Source organism: Citrus sinensis, chromosome 3 (genome assembly GCF_022201045.2).
Source record: "Citrus sinensis cultivar Valencia sweet orange chromosome 3, DVS_A1.0, whole genome shotgun sequence".
In the NCBI taxonomy this organism is placed as follows: domain Eukaryota; kingdom Viridiplantae; phylum Streptophyta; class Magnoliopsida; order Sapindales; family Rutaceae; genus Citrus; species Citrus sinensis.
In genome coordinates, this window is record NC_068558.1 from 36,041,684 (window position 1) to 36,055,066 (window position 13,383).

Below are 13,383 nucleotides of genomic sequence, written 5' to 3' on the forward strand. Positions count from 1 at the left end.
ATTAAATAATATTAATAAATTTTAATAATGATAATATCAATAAAAATAATAATATCGATAGTTAATAATAATAAAAATAATAAACTTAATATATTTTAATAATAATAATAATGACAATTATAATAATAAATATTGAATAAATTGATAAAATTGATAAATTTTAACAATATTAATATTAATAAAATAATACAAACTAATAAATTTGAATAAAATAATATTAGAATAATAATAATAATGATATTATTATTATCATTAGTGTAATAATTAATAATAATAATATATTATTATTATTGAAGGGGGTATTTTGAAAATATTGAAATGTAAATAGGGGTAAAATTAGAAATTTAGAGAATGAGAGACTTATTCCCAGCCCCTCATGAGAAACAATCTTCCATTCGGCCTTCCTAAATTATGGTGGGTCCACAATTTCGATTCCGATTCTTGCCTATATTTTGCGAAGTAAATATCATTCACGATTCCGATTTTGGATTCTGATTCCTTAATCCAAAAAGTAAACGCAACATTATTGTGATATATTTTTGTCAATGAAAATATCTTACACATTTCACAATATTCTTGTAAACTAAAATCACTTCTAAAATTAAAAAATTAATTTTAACACATCCCTTAATCTTGTTAAAATATATCTAAAAGTTATTTATAACATTTAAAATTAAATAAATTAGTTAATGAAAATTGTATGTCCTATAAATTAGTTAAGTATATTATTTATGGCTCCTATATCGAATTTTAAGGGATCTTGAGGAGTAAATTAAATTATGTGTCATTGCACACAAAGGTCCGTTGACTGACATTAACTTTTTGGTGAGCGCAAATTACTAATAACAGAAATTTGGCGGGCAACAGTCCACTCGATAGCGCTCTGCTAAATTCCATGTAAGTGATCATCTGGATTTTTTTTTCTTTTCTTTTGATTCCTACATTTATTAAACAAATTTTTTTGTTTGATTATTGTTTCTTTTGAACTATTTGATTTTTGCAGTAATTTTACTCATTTTTGTTGAATCACTGAGAAATATAAATGGAAAAGAATTTAGGGTCTTTCTTATTCTTAATACTTTATTTCAATTTAGTATTGTGAAATTTGATTTGCTTATTGGCATTAACGAGTAGAGAAGAATCAAACGCATTTGAAATTCTATCTCTTTGGCGCTGAATTTTTGAAATTAGAATTGAAAGTGAGGGGAAAATTTTTTAAAACACTTATTTTAGTTGGTCTGCTTCCTGATAAATGAAAATAACGGCTCAATTTGGGACTCTTTTTTCTTTTTTCCCCTTTTTGTTCTTTTAGATACTTGGTAGCAGCAATATATTAGGCTTTTGCTTATTATCTTGCATTTACCATTTCGTGTCATGATTGATCCGCTACATGATTGTGAATTTAAGAGATTGGTACGTACATTCCATAATTTCTCAAGTGTCTCTCTCTGGGTAATCTATTTATGCCTTTAACTATATGTAAATTAATGGAGCTATGCAGGTCTTATCTGCCCTTAAAGTTCTGAGGGGTTTGATTGTATTGACTTATTTTTATTTGATGAAATTCTCCTCCTCTGGGTTTTTGAACAAAACAAAATTAAAATTTTCACCCTTGTTTTTCTTGCTTTTCTGTGGTTCTTGTTGCTGGAAGCCCATTCGTAAAGCTTCTTCCTCTTTCTTTGTCCTTCACTGCCTTTTTATTGCGTCTTCTTGGTTTTTGAGAGGATGATAAACATTTTTTTCCCCAGTACCCCGAAATCCCACGACTGTACTATGTTCACTGAGTTCTAAACTGGGGAATACTGCCAGACCCTACTAAAGGATTGAGTCCAGGGGATCTTTACCACTCAACCAACCCCTTTGGTTTTTGTGCTGGTATTTACCATAACTTTTATGTTTTTCTTATTATCTGCGGCCTGATTTTGGAATTTCAGGTTATTGCAACCCTGAAGTCTCTTTCATTGTGCGATTCCATAGTCTAATTGCTTAGATTAATGGCATATCAGCAGTCTTTGAATCTTCACATCCATTCCTTCTGGAGAAGCTTAAATTGCTTTAGAAAAGATTTCTCAAAGCCTCAAAGAACTGGAAACACCTTATTTAATATCAAGAGATTCGATCTAGCCCGTCTCTCATCGTCCCAATTCACAAAGGTAACTCTTGAAACTATATATTAAACAAAATTCGTAAGCATTGGAAGAGTTCTTGCTAGTGTTATGAGCCTTCTTTTAATGTTTTAAATAGGAATAGGAAGTTGCTTCATTGTAGCTCTCTGATGCTATATGATTTTTTTTAGATTAATAGTATCTGTCTTTTTTCATCTTGATAGCATGTGATATGTGTGCCTCGTTTAGTCTACACAGGGTAGAAGATGTTTAATGATTATTCAGTGTTCAGTTTGTGCTGTAAATGGATAACTTTGTGATTCTTAAGGTTTTTCCAAAGTTTTCTCCACATCTTGATCATTCACTCTTTTTTTCTTTTAATTAATAATTGTTTCTCTAATTTCTTCTGAAAAAAGAAAGAAAGATTTTTAAAAGTTTATTTTTCTCCATTTTTTCTGAGGAGGCAACCAACATGGGGCTATTGATTGATATGTTCTCGGACTTGGTTTTTCTTTCCTAGGGCTCCTGCAGTCTATCTAATAATTTGATTACAAATGTTCATGGAGTTGGTCATGCAAATTTTCACAGTATAGTTACTTGTAAAAGTGAACAAACATTATCTGTAGAGGCAGTTGATCCAGTGAAGTTTGAAGTGTAGTGAACAAACATTATCTGTAGAGGCACCCTCCAATGGTAGAGTAATGCTTATTGATGGCACATCAATCATTTATAGAGCTTACTACAAGATACTGGTTATGTGAAACTATTCTTGATTTGATTTATGCCAAATGGTTTATTAATTTTGAAATTGAAGGTTTCCTTAATTTTCTTTTCTTTCTTCTTCTTTTTCTTTTTAGTGTTACTTGTAGGGTTGGATTTGTGCACAGAATATTGAGCTGTGGTTTGTATGTCTTCTGAACATGCCGGCTATATATCCATCCTGGTCTATTAAGGCATATTATGGTTTGGATTGCATGACTTGGTTATCAATAGATTGAAAATCATAGAACCTGAATCTTGTTTTTTTCCTTTTTTAATCCTTGAAACTGAAATCAAGTAACATGTTATTCAACAAATCAACTCATTGCCCCCCCCCCCCCTCTTCGTTTGGTTAAGATTCTACAACTCACAGCTTGCTTTGTTGTAATAATATTTTTTTTGTGAAAGTTACAAGACCATTTTTGGTTGAGCATGTCATTCATGAATTTGAGTCACAAATGTAGTTGGCTTGGTAGAAGTTGCCAAGTGTATTAGTTCATCCCTAGTGGAAGGGGGGTGGTGGCTGTGTCACTAATGCCTATGAGTTGTATGAGGGGCTGATAGTTGTGGAGTGACGGCAAGTTAGGGAAGTGTTTACAGAAAAAACTGATGTGATGAATTAAGCAGAGGAGTATGATGATTAATTTGTAATTTGAAAAATCTGTTCTTTGTGGTTGTATTCATGAATGAGTTTCTTAATGGTTTTGTGTTGTTTATCTGGTGCATATTATTAGACTTTATAGTTTTGTTAATCCTTCGCTTTCTTTTACTGATATTTCTACTTTTCTGTTGACGTTTGTGGAATGTAGTAAAATAATTTCCCCTATTCATTATTTTTTTCTTCTTCTGATTGAAAGCAGCAAAGTTGCATCATGGTCATCTGTCACATGCTGATGGCAATGGGATTGGGTTCTAACTATATTTTCTGCTCTATCTCTTGTGAGTGAGTTTACTTTTAGAGGTTCATGGCAACGGGGATTGTTTCCCTTTATGAATAGGCTTTAGTAAGCATAATCATTTTCTTTAGTTTAGAGAAATATATTCAGGCTTGAAATTCTAATGCTATGCTGAGAGCTAATTTTCTAATATAGTATCATGAATCTAGAGCACATGGATTGTTGATAAACTGATATGCAACCATAGGTATTTGTTATATTTTGACTAGAATTACCTGGGGAATCTCATGATGATATCTTTACTATATAATCATGCTGCTTATAAATCTTGATTGGTATTTAATGCAAAATTCAATTTGCTTTAGTGAAACTCTGCCGTACGATAGGCCTTGAATTTTAGTTCAAGTTTCTCATGTCTAGGGTTATTTTTGCTTGTTCTCTTACTTGCAGATTATTGATGTTTTGGAGTTTATCCCTTCACATGTGGTGGTATGTTTTTCTTTTCCATCTTGTATGTCTGTGTTTCAAGTTTCTATTTAAACTTTAGGTTATGTTAATGTTTTAAACAAGCATCGTCAGAATTGCATGTCCACTTCTGACTCTGAGTGGTTTTATAATGTAGAAGATTTTATTCCAGCTGTGCAGTAGTCAAACTAACACAATCTCTTGGTATTCCTAGTGCTTGGTAGAGATTAGTGGTGGATAAATGTAAAGATTAAAGATTTTTTACCAAAAACAAGCATTCAATAGGTGTAACTTTGTTATTTTTTTGGACACGTCTGTAGATAGTTTCAGGAAGATGCATGCACCTAGATTTGCCCTAAAACATGAGGGTGGTATAAAAAGTTATGAAAGTTTCAAATACTTGCTTGATTATTGTTTGACGTTATATGATTCTTCTATAAGTGAAAATATAAATAGCAGTTTATTGCAGACGTTTGTTTATTACAAAAGCCCAAACTAGAATGCTTATGCCTGTATCTTTGCTTTCAAATTTTAATTGTCATGTTTTACAGCTTGTGTCCATACTAAAATATGTCACCTATCTCCTTTAGATCATAGGTTTAGTTTGGCTTAGGATGTGCATAGATATAATATCATACAAATAATGTAAGAGTTCATGGAAAAAAGGCTATTTTATATGCTTCAGACTTTTAGGTGAAACTCTGTAGGCCATTTTAAACGAATTCAGAAACAGATTAAAAAAATCATTTGGGATTTTATTTGGAAATAGGAAACTCATTCCTTTTGAGTTGAACTGTAGCAAAATAATGTTCTTTTTCACAGTTTTGCTGTGCCATTTATACAATTTTTTTGTTATCGTATATTTATAATTGTTTTTCTCATTTTTTATTGGAGTTCTTTTTATCAGTTTATTGTTCCTTTTTTCTCCTTTCAGGTCATGTGCGATCATGATGGTGAGCTAAAAAGTTTTGGTACATTTTATATCTAATTCTTGGTTTTGTCAATTGCTGTTTAATTCCCTCAAATGCATTATGTTTGGTCAGTATAAGCTGGTTTACATTCTATTTTAAATTCTATTTGTCTTTCAGAAATATTGTTTTTATACTTAAATGTTTTTGTGTCCAGCTGGCCTCAGATGTATTTTCTCAAAGCTTTTCCATCTGTATTGTCATATCAGTCATGGTACAACGTAAATATTCTGATGAATTTATTTAAAATTGTTGTCCCGATTTGGATCCTATGTAAAAAGTAAAAATCTCTTCAATTCGATAAATAATAATTTAATCTTGTCCCAAAACTTTTATAAATTTTTTTATTTAATAAAGTATAAATGACTAGAAAATCATACAGAGTAATTTTATTTAATTGTGAAAAAGAATTTGCGGTCTTCTTTATCACAAGATGCTACTTCTTTTTTCCCCTTAAATCTTACTCTTCTCCTTTTTTAAAGATATAAATGGAAGTGAGGATTTATATCCAGTTGCCAAAGGAAAGAAATTTTCAATAGATCATGTCAGTTTAATGCTTTTGCTGGAGTTATCTGATCAGCTTGATTACCATAGCTTCAGAAGGCTAGAGTTGTTTAGTGACATCCCATCCTCATTTAGGCTTGTGCAACCTCATCTTTGTTGGGCAGTTTATAATTTATTAATCCCTCTGGTCATGGTAATGAAATTGGTGAATTCGGGACCTCTGTTCCTGAATCACTCATGGATTGGTTATGTCTCTATGACTTCAGGTGCTTCTGGCTTATACTTACGGATATTGTGGTGAGCAAAGCAGTTCTTAATTGACTCTGATTTGACAATCTATTCACCCGAGACTAATGAATGGAGGTTATTCATCAGACTCTGATAAATTATGAATACTAATTGTAGAGAGTTCTGTGGCCATATTTCACAATCAGCTTAAAGGAAGAGGCGTAACTCATACTTGAAGCTTGGGCCCCAACGTATTAGTTCGTAAGATCACCCTAGAACCCGTATGAAGTATAATCTTTGAGTGCACAATCTTGGCTTTAATCATAGCATTGATGTGTATAAATTATGGCTGTCATTCTTTATTGTTAACTGAACACTTTTTTATTTTTGAATAGATTGTTAACTGAACATTGGGTGTTTCAAATTGTGTTTTTCTGTTAGTTGTTGGATAAGTATGTAATGTTCCAGGGGTGGAGTTGTGCTTCTTTTATATTGCTGTTGAATGTTAGTGCAACTAGACACTGTTATTGTCGAGGTGTTGTCTTATCTTATTGGAGGCTACATGTATCGTTTTGTGGGTCGGAGGAGAAATAACACTAGTTATAGGGTAATTTGGTTTGTGAAGCTGTCTGTTGTTGAAGCAAAATTTTGAAATAAAGCCTTTTCTTTTCAGGATTTGCATTTGGTCATACTTCTATTTCTTTTATGCTCAGACATTTCTTACATCCTGCATTGTTTTCATTGTTTTCTTGACATCTAAGTAGCTTGCTTTCGACTTAAAACTAACCAGAATTCTAAACTATCCTCATCATTATCATCTTTTTGAAATAATTTTAGTATATCTCGCATCTTGCATCGTTTTCTTGACATCTAAGTAGCATCCTTTCAGCCTTAAACTTAACCTGTATTGTAAACCATCATCATTTCATCTTTTTTTATTTTCAAATTTTGTAGTTGTAAACTTTGTGCTTCTGAGAAGTTGCCTACTGTTATGTCTGAGCATAAAAGATTATTTTTTGAAAAAGCTGCCTTTGAGGATTAGTGATTTAGAGTGTGAAACCATTTTTTTTTTTGGTCTTTCTTTCCTTTTGTGCTTTTTCTGTAGAAGTTTCTTGGTTGTTTTTGCTTTCTGCTTCCTAACAAAATTTGGTTTTTCTTTTTAAATAATATCTCCATCTCTATCTGTGTGTTTATGTGTCTTTATCTACACACACACTCATAAACACTCTCAAACAAAGACACACACACACACAGAGATACATGTATATTCCTCTTATTAATCTGGGTTTTTTGTTTATGGTTTTGGTTGCTCAGCATGGCTTCATTTGGGATGGAGGATTTTGCTAGAAAGTACGGAGACTGAAACCTTCGTGGTTCATTGATGTGATTTCTCTTGTGGGTGACAAAGCTGATAATATTCTAGGTACTACTATATTATGTCATAGAAGTAATTTACTGCTTGAAGTCCTCTCCATTTGAATGCCAAAGTTCATTCGATATTGCAATTTACATTAAGTTTGATTGTTCAGTTGCTCATGCATTATTTATAAGTTGAAAATGATGAGTTAGGCAATGCTATTTGCAACAAATAGACTACAACATGTTTGTGTCCGCCAATATTTTTTTTTTTTTAAAGGTTTTGTCCACCAATTTCAGTCTGGCATTAACGTCTTATTTCAGCAAATTGCTATTTCTCTATATATGGTGCAGTTTTCTGTGTTCACCATAATCATCTTTTATAGAAAAAGTATGTAGCTTGTTTTATGAAATTATTAATGAAACATTGAGTCCTAGAATTTGCTTGCAAAGGATTAATCATTCACCTCTTATCATATATTTGAACTAGAGTGCTTTAGTCAATTGTACTTTTTATATTTCTTGTTTTTCCCTTTTTTTCTTCAAAATAGATGTTTGTAGTCTATATGTTCTTTGATGCTGCTTGATAATTATTTGAAGTGGAGAAAGTAATTTACCAAAGATAACTCCTGGAAGGAGGTGAGGAAAGAAAAGGAAAGAAAAAGATTTAAGGCATGATTAAAGCAAAATCCTAAAGCCATAAGAAAGCACTGCTGCAGCTTGAAGTCCTTGAGAGTTTTATAATTTTTGGTCCTTCAAATCCCTTTCTGAAACTAAAATTTTGATGGAAGCCAAGCTTCTCAATTTCTTCTGATATCTTGACGTGCTTCTTAGTTATCTCTAAAGCTTGAATCTTTCCACGTGTAAGATATGATCACATTCAGGCACTACTTGAGTCTTGGAACGAGTGAGGGAAGGAAACGATTGCTTTGGATTGCTTCAGAAAGGAAGCAAATTTTAATATGTTAATAACTAACTTCTTTTTTCACTTATATATTTCAAGATCCAAGCAAGCCTTAAATTCTATTGATTGATGCATTTTTACTTTATAAATGCAGGAGTTGAAGGGACTGGAGATGTTTGTGCGGTGCAACTGATTACTAAATTTGGTATGTTGGTATGTAATGTAGAATGTTTTTTCTGAAATGTGGGAGCAAGGTGTACATATAGCTGCATTCTTGATAACATGAAGCTGGTGAAAATTTCCATCAACATCTGAAATTTGAGTTTCAATGCACCCCTAGAGCATAGTTTAATTGTATATCTCCTTTTTGTCTTACTGCTAGAGGCCTAGAATGGATAATACAATAATTTACTTTCTTCTATTTAGGTTGGTAAATCTTTTGAGAAAAGAAAGGAATAGTATTAGGTACATTGGAAAGTTTAGACCATAGCATATCCATGAATCAAACTCTACGACACAAGTGTATTGGTTCTAAACTAGCCCTTTGATTGAATTTTGGGTAATCTTTTTTACTACAGATTAGTTGAGCATTTTAGTGCCATTTTTTTTCCTTATATTTAACTCTCTTGCCAGTCCTTGAAATAATTTTTTCTTGATATCCTGACTTGCTCACACTTTCATGCGCAGGATCATTGGAGAATTTGTTGCAATGTGTTTATCAAGTTGAGGAGGAACGCACAAGAAAGGTAGAATTAACTAGTTATAACATTAATCAGGATTTTATATATATATATATTTTCATTTTCTTCCTTTTTTTGGCGAGTGGGTTGAATTGGGTCAATAGATGGAGCTTGTTGGTGCTTGTTCTAGTCTAGTTGACAATAAGTCTCCAATTAAGGCCTCCATATTTGAATTTATGTGGTCATCCAGGCTTAATGATGTGGTTAGGATTCTTGCTGGATAGAAAAATACCCCCAGTGACAAACAGACATTTACTGGTTATGCAGTATGGATCTAAGTGTCTATCATATTTATGTTTTGACAATTTAAACCCAAAAGCCAGTTGCAATACATTGGCTTTAAGTCGGTTCTGATTCAGCTTGATATTTGCTGCTTTTACTTGATTAAATTTTAAATGATCCTGATGGCATACAATCAAAATGGTGTGTGTGTGTGTGTGTGTTTTAAATTTATGATCACAATTTATAGTAAAATCATGGTTCAAAATCTTTTATTCCTTTATCTCATGCAGGCGTTGATTACTTTTGCTGATCAAGCTGTTCTAAGCAAGAACTTGGTAATTATTATTGCTTTTTCTTCCACCTGTTATCTTGTTTAAATGTGATCTTTTTAATTTTTCTAGTAATTTCATCATATTTTTCAAATTCTACTTAGTGTAATTCATAAGTTAAGGTTATGCAACAATGTTGTTTCCTAATGGTACACAGCGTTCTATCTATCAATAATTTGTCGCCAAAAGTGCTGCCTTCCATATCACCTATTCAACTCAACCTTGATGGTTTCTACTTTTACTTGATGCTGGAAATTTCTACGAACAAGAAGTTACTACTTTTGCAATATGAATACTCTTGAGTTATGTTGCATGACATTCTAGATGAGATAGTATAGCCAATTTCATGATTTTGATTGCCTAGAACATATATTGTACCAGCTTTATTTGATATTTAGAATTTATATTATGCTAGGCATTGCCACGCTGTGATCTTCCATTCTACAGGGTACCATTTACTACTGGAGATATTGCATTTAAAAACCAGAGGTTTGTCCTAATCACTCGAGGGATGTTAGTTATTTAGTCACTCTATGTCATGTTTACTAATTGCATGTTAAAGCTTTTTGCCCTGTTAACCAGCAGTCTTGAGTCCTGTCTGAATTATGGTCTTTTATGGGTTTTCTTAGATCAGTTTCATGGAGCCAGATGGACATTGAATGTTACACATGCACTAGGATACTGAAGCCAATCTCCTGAAATCTAGCAGTGCCATAATTTTGGAAAAAGTGTCTAGTTACTATTATAAGTTACACACATTTTGCATACTTACAAGGTCAATGAATTCATCTTTTAGCTGAAGATCGATTTGACCTTATGAGTTTCACCATCGCACTTTGACAGCATCTCAAAAAATTGGGAAGGTTCCTTTGCCATTTAAAGCTGTAGTGCGCTTAAATTTCATAAGCTCCTGCTACCTTTGTACTGGTTATCTTGTTGGTTCTTGGCATTTGCTATGTGTTTAACAAAAATTACAATGGATTGTGTAGTCCTTGACTTCTTGCGTAGTATCAGAACTTCTGCACTTTTAAGAAATCTGGTTTTAAGGGTAGATTACAAAGACTATGTGAATCCTTTTTGAGCCGAAATTAAATCATGACTGCTACAGGATTAGGGGGAGAAATTCACAAGCCTGTTGAGTGCCATAAGTGCTTATGTAGAAGGTTTTTCAGCTGATCCAATAATAAGAAGAGCCGTATATTTGTGGAAGAGCTTGAAGCTCAGTGTGAAATTGTCTTATGCACTCATACTCAATGGGCTGCCTAACCTTGTTTGAGAACCAGAGTTAGCAGACGCTGAGGCTAAGAGTACAGTACAATGCGTATATTTGTTGATTATAATGCTCAAAATTTAGGTGACACATAAGTTTTCATCTATGCTCATGTCCAAACCTTTTTTCTCTTTTAAACTTATGTATTCCATTGAAGGAAAGGAACATCAACGAGGAAAACAAGGGCGGCGATATTCTTTTGGCATGATATGTGAAATTCAATCTTTTTGTTTTTTCCCCTCTTTCTTTCTCCTTTTTCATTCCAATATCGTCATATTCTTGACATCATTTGGATCTTGGAACTTAAAATTTATTCTTCGGGTGATCAACGACTCCCAAACGTAAAGCAGCCAATTGCGGTAGATACCCTGGGGTACTGTCAGAATTATCTAAAGGAAAAAGCTATTTCCCCTGATTTTAAACCTCGAATTACACCCCGAATTGAAACGCACCGTTTAACCTTTGCTTTTGACGATCTCTCTCCGCAAAATCTATCTCTCAGTCTCTCACACACCTGCAAAATATCTCTCGTTTAACCTTGCGTTTAACCTTTGCTTTTGACGATCTCTCTCCGCAAAATCTATCTCTCAGTCTCTCACACACCTGCAAAATCTCTCTCGTTTAACCTTGCGTTTAACCTTTGCTTTTGAGGATCTCTCTTTGCATAATCTCTCTCTCAGTCTCTCTTTACTCTCAGTCTCTCACACACTCGCAAACTCTCTCTCTCAGTCTCTCTTTACTCTCAATCATCGACGGGATAGCCGACAAAGATGACGACGAGCCCCAGCCGACGGACCATCGCCATCACTCGGTCGATGCCTCTGTTGTCGTCACGACAGTCACGCGACAGCTGGCACTGACAAAGCTCACATAATACCCCCAGAGAATTTGCAATCAGTCAATCATCCAACATATATGTTATTGTTGAGGAAAGTTTTTGAAAACCTTTTTTTTCCCCAAACTAGCTGGGAATATGCATATTTTATATAAGAATGCTATAACTGCTAATTTCTACTCCAGTACAACAAAAGTTTCTTCACTCCACTCGGACTCTTCATCCTGGGACTGGCAAAATCTACACATACGAAAAAAGATATAAATAAGCAAGTGATACGGTTTTTCAAGCCTTAACTGAAGCCAACCTCTAAAGATTTAACAGCCCTGCTAACTACTAAACAGATTATGACAAGGTAGCGTTTTGCAGATTTGCAATGAATTGAAGTGAGGTGTTGAGTGTTGGGTTGAAACGAAGAGGAACACGTGCTTCAGTCTTCTCAAACACGTGCAATTAAAAAGGAAAAGAAACATGTACATAGAAATAGCTCCGGTCTTCTCAAACACGTGAAATAAAAAAGTAAAAGTGACCGTTTTAAAACGCACCGTTTTCGCAAATTCGAGGCGCACCCTCTAAAAACTCACATGAAATTACTAAAGTATTCTCAACTTAAAATGCTGACAAGGCTCAAACATGACTCATATATGCGGGGTTTTTAATTAAATACCCTTTAATAGTTTTAAAATTATTTAAATACCCCCTTTCTTTTTAGTTTTCATGAATACCCTAACAAATGTGAGTAAAGTCTGAAATGTCCTTAATAAATACATCAAATTCACTCAACTTTATTGTCTTCATATTTCTTTCACCAAAATCTCTTCTTACTGCCAAAATTCTCTCAAAATCTCCTTGAATCTCTCAAAATCTCTCATAACTTCTTACACAAATACAATTATATATTCATTTCTTTAACACACACTCTTTCTTTAACTGAAATGAGGTGCATTACTTATTAAACAACCCAATAAGATATGTTAATGTTGTTGAGTTTTAAGTTTTTTAATTTTTGGAAAAATTTAGAAATTTTCCTCACATTATAATGTTTTATTTTCACCATTTTTTCTTAAATGTAGAAATATATGCAATGTAGGTTGTTTAATTATTTTTTTCAGCAATATAATTTATTTATGGCGAAAATGTTTCATGTCGTGCATTCCTTTTGATACCGTATACGTCATGTAATTAATCATGTAGGTCGTGTAAGTAATATAATCGTGTAAGTCGTGTAGTTCATGTAAGTAATATAGTCATGTAGGTCGTGTAAGTCATGTAAGTAATGTAGTCGTGTAGGTCGTGTAGGTCGTGTAGTTACTTGTATATGAAATTTGATATTATTGTTTTTATTGTATCATCAGATATGGTTTTGGTACGTGTGCCTATTCTCTTCAATGGTGAATGAATTGAGCAAAATGAGGAGTATGAGTTCAAAGGTTCTAGGGCTAAATGGATAATGATACCACGATCGACAACATATGCCGAATTGGTGGACAAGATAGCTCAAGTTATTGATATAGATATTTCAGAATTCGAAATCACAATAAAATTCACGCTTAAGACATATGATTGTATGCCACTAGTTACAATTCAAACCAATGATAATGTGGAATTTTTTTAGATTCCAATTTAATTTCACTTCTTTTTTCTAATAATTTTCGTTGACATTTTATGACACCAAATCGTATGTTCATAAATTGCAGAAAAAAAAACTAAATTTGCACATCTGACAGTTTGAGAAATGATTAGATTAATTAGTATAAATAACAAAAGTTATTAGTGCACAAATTTATCAATATTTGAATAGG

General features: G+C 32.9%; 1 pseudogene; it reads left to right on the plus strand.

Moving 5' to 3' along the window:
* The first annotated feature begins 754 nt into the window (after positions 1–754).
* LOC127898713 (uncharacterized) lies at positions 755–10,578 on the plus strand (annotated as a pseudogene).
* Positions 10,579–13,383: the final 2,805 nt, after the last annotated feature.